Genomic DNA, 4,239 nt, shown 5'->3' with positions numbered 1-4,239 from the left:
CACTTTATCTCTGTCTCTGTCTCTCAAAAAAATGAATAAACATTAAAAATAAAATAAAATATATGTTATAAATATAATAAATATGCTCAAGGGTGTAGAGGAAAAAAAGAACATAATTAGGAGAGAAATAGCATTTATAGAAAAGAAAAGCATTTATATTTATATTTTTATAGAAATATAATATTTAGAAATATAAATATAGAAATAGAAATATTTATAGAAAAGAATAGCATTTATAGAAAAGAACAAAAAGAATTTTTCCAAATGAAAAATGTAATAGCTGAGATGCAAAATTCACTGGGCGAGAATAAAATAATGTAAGAGATTGGAAGGAAAAAATAGAGGCAGGGGAGAACTTAAAGGCATAGGACTATTTAGGCCTAAGTATAAAGATAAAAAAAGAAAAAAAAGACTGAAAGAAAATGAACAGTATTAGTTACCTGCAAAGCACTATCATGTAGTGTAGCATATGTGCAATTGCAGTTCTAGAAAGAGGAGAGAAGGGCAGAAAACAATTTTAAGAAATAATGCTTCCAAATTTGATAGATGCCAATAATCCACAAATCAAAAAAAAAAAAAAAAGGAAAAGCTCAGTGAATCTTATGTAGGCTAATCACAGATATGACCATAGCAAGAAATATTTTAATAAATTTTTTGAAATCCAGGAATAGTGAGAAATTTAAATTTTATTATAAAAGCAGCCAGAGAGAAAAGAAACACAATACAAATAGAAAAACAAAAATATACACGGTCATCTCTCAAAAGAATAATGTTACCCAAATGAAAGTGAAACAGTGGCCTTGCACACACAGCCACCTTGGAGGTACCCATGCTACCCAGCCATGGTCAACCCCAGCATATTCCTTGGATAGTGATTCCTTGGGCTGTGTCTCCATTGAGCTGATTACAGACGAAGTTCCAAAAACAACAGAAAATTTCCTTCTCTGAGCTCTGAGGAGAAATGATTTGGTTATAAAAGTGCCTGCTTTCACAAGATTATTCTGGGATTTAAGTGCAAGGGTCGTGACTTCACATGCCATGATGGCACTGGGAAGAAGTCAACCTATGGGGAGCAATTTGATGATGAAAATTTCATCCTGAAGCATACAAGTCCTAGCATCTTGTCCATGCCATATGCTAGACCCAACATAGATGATTCCCAGTTTTTAATCAGCACTGCAAAGACTGAGTAGTTGGATGGCAAGCATGTGGTCTTTGGCAAGGTGAAAAAGGGCATGAATATTGTGGAAACCATGGAGAACTTTGGGCCCAGGAATAGCAAGAACAGCAAGATCCCCATTGCTGACTGTGGACAAATCTAATAAATTTGACTTGTGTTTTATCTTAACTACCAGGCCATTCCTTCTATTGCTCAGAAAAGTACCCCTTTGCCTCAATCTGCTCAAAATATCCATAATCTTTATGCTTTCATTACAATTCTGTGGCCTCCATATTTTCCTTATTCCCCTCCAAGTCTGGCTGGATTGCAGATTTAAGGCTTTGATTGTGAAATAAAAACTAAACACAACAACAACAAAACAAAGAATAATGGAAGAACATCTTCAAAGTGCTGAAAGAAAAAAAAAATGTGCCAAACTCTAAATTTCTATACAGTATAAATATCATTTAAAAATGAATGTGACTCGGTCAAGAGTGCTTCAGTCCCAGCTTGGTGGGCCCTGCCCCTAGAAGACCAGCACAAACCTGGCCCACACCACTTCTTTAAAGCCTAGTGTTTTAAAAGTCAGTGGGTTTGGCTGGGATAGAACCCAGAGGGCACTGTAATGCTTCTGGAGACAAGGCAGGCAAACAACCCCAGGGGCAGACAGCTTGGAAACAGCAATCTGAAAAACACATGAGACACACAGTGGGGAGATTATTTGATCTTCTCAGAGCCTGATCCTGAGAGGCAGCATTCATAGAGATGCCGCTCAGAAAGAAAGGAACTGGCTGAGGCCATTTTTTCTCCCCCACCCCTCAACATAAACAGCGAGACACCTAGGGGAAGCAGCCCAGCATCAACACTGGATGCCTAACTGCTTACACCAAGCCTGACACTCTATGCTCTGGTATGACTGCTCTTTCAGTCCAGTTGCCTCAGTTCCAGTATGGCAGGCCTTTCCCCAACATAAACCCCTGCCCATATGATGTTTCTTGACCCGAGTTCTGCAGATCCTTGGTTCTGGTAGAGTTGGTGTCAAGTCTCATTTCACAAGCAGATCAGAATACATCTAATGAAAACTCACCACATTCAGGCCAGGGACCAAACACTGCCCAGAACAGTCAGGAAGAGCCTCTGTAGACAAATGACCTGAAGGATAGAGCAGCCAAAACACGACAGCAAAGCACATGCAGCACACACCAGAGGGACACCCAGGTCCTGGGCACTACATGACCTTTTCCTCATAAGGTCATTACTTTCATAAGAAGGAAACATAACTGGCTTTTCTAACACAAAGAAGGAGGTAGACTTACAAAAAAGGCCAAGATAGAAGAATTCATCTCAAATGAAAGAACCAGATAAAGCCAAACCCAGAGAAATCGCTTATCATAAGCAAATTGATATAAGAACCTAAAGCAACAATCATAAGGATATTCACTGGGCTTGAGAAAAGAATAGAAGAAATCAGTGAGAACCTTACTACAGAGATAAAAGGCTTACAAAAGAATCAATCAGAGATGAAAAATGCAGTAAACAAGATTGGAAACAGGCTTGATGCAATGAACAGCAGGCTGGAAGAAGCAGAGGAACAAATTACTAACAAGAAAACAAAATAATGGAAATAATGAAGCTGAACAAAAGAGATAAAGAAGAATTATGGAATATGAGGATGGACTTAGAGAACTCAGTGACTCCATGAAATGTAGTAATATTCATATTATAGGAGTCCAAGAAGAAGAGAGAAAAAAGGGGGCAGAGACTTTATTTCAAGAAATAATAGCTGAAAAGTTTTCTAAGTGGGGAAGGAAATAGACATCTGGATGTAGGAAGCACAGAGAACTCCCATCAAAATCAACAAGAGCAGGCCCAAATCAAGACATATTGGAATTAAATTTGCAAAATCTAGTGATAAAGAAAGAATCCTAAAAGGAGCAAGACAAAAGAAGTCCTTAGATTACAAGGGAAAACACATAAAGCTAGTAGGAGATTTTTCAACAAAAATGTACCAAGCCAGAAGAGAGTGGAATGATATTCAAAGTGCTGAATGGCATAAATATGCAGCTGCGGATACTCTATCCAGCAAGTTTATATTTCAGAATAGAAGGATACATAGAGTTTCCCTGACAAACAAAATTAAAGGAGTTCTTAACCACTAAACCATCCCTGCAAGAAATGTTAAAGGGGACTCTGAGTGGAACAGAAAGACCAAAACTGACAAAAACAAGAAAAGATCAGAGAACATCTCCAGAAACAAACATTTGAAAGTAAATGTACTAACCACTCCAATCAAAAGACATAGGGTGTCAGAGTGGATAAAAAACACAAGACCCATATATATGCTGCCTACAAGACACTCACTTTAGACCTAAAGTTACCTGCAGTTTGAAAGTGAGGGGATGGTGAACCATCTGTCATGCTAATGAATTTAAAAAGAAAGCTGTAGTAGCCATACTTATATCAGACAAACTAGATTTTAAAACAAAGACTGTAACAAGAGATGAAGAAGAGAATTATATCATAATTAAGGGATCTATGCAACAAGAAGATATAACAAACATAAATAATTATACATGCAACATGGGAGGACCAAATATATTAAGTAATAACAAATATAAGGAAGCTAATAATAATACAATACCAGTAGGATATTTTAACAATGTCTTCACATCAATGAATAGATCATCTAGATAGAAAATCAACAAGGAAACAACAGCTTTAGATGACACTCTGGACCAGATAGACTTAACAGATATATTCAGAACGTTCCATCCTAAAACAGCAGATAACACATTCTATTCAAATGCACATGGGACATTGTCCAGAATACATCACATATGAGGTCACAAAACAGGTTTCAGCAAATACAAAGAGAGTGGAATTGTACCATGCACCTTTTCTGACCACAAACCATGAAACTAGAGGTCAATCACAAGAAGAAATTTGGAAAGATCACAAATACATAGAGGTTAAATAACATGTTATTAAGCAATGAATGGGTCAACCAGGAAATCAAAGAAGAAATAAAAAAATATACATGGAAACAAATGAAAATGAAAACACTATGGTTCAAAATCTTT

General features: G+C 36.8%; 1 pseudogene; it reads left to right on the top strand.

Moving 5' to 3' along the window:
* The first annotated feature begins 780 nt into the window (after window positions 1–780).
* LOC132693224 (peptidyl-prolyl cis-trans isomerase A pseudogene) lies at window positions 781–1,349 on the top strand (annotated as a pseudogene).
* Window positions 1,350–4,239: the final 2,890 nt, after the last annotated feature.

The sequence above is a fragment of the Panthera onca genome, chromosome B1 (genome assembly GCF_046562875.1).
Source record: "Panthera onca isolate mPanOnc1 chromosome B1, mPanOnc1 haplotype 2, whole genome shotgun sequence".
Classification (NCBI taxonomy): domain Eukaryota; kingdom Metazoa; phylum Chordata; class Mammalia; order Carnivora; family Felidae; genus Panthera; species Panthera onca.
This window is presented reverse-complemented; position numbering and strand designations above follow the sequence as displayed.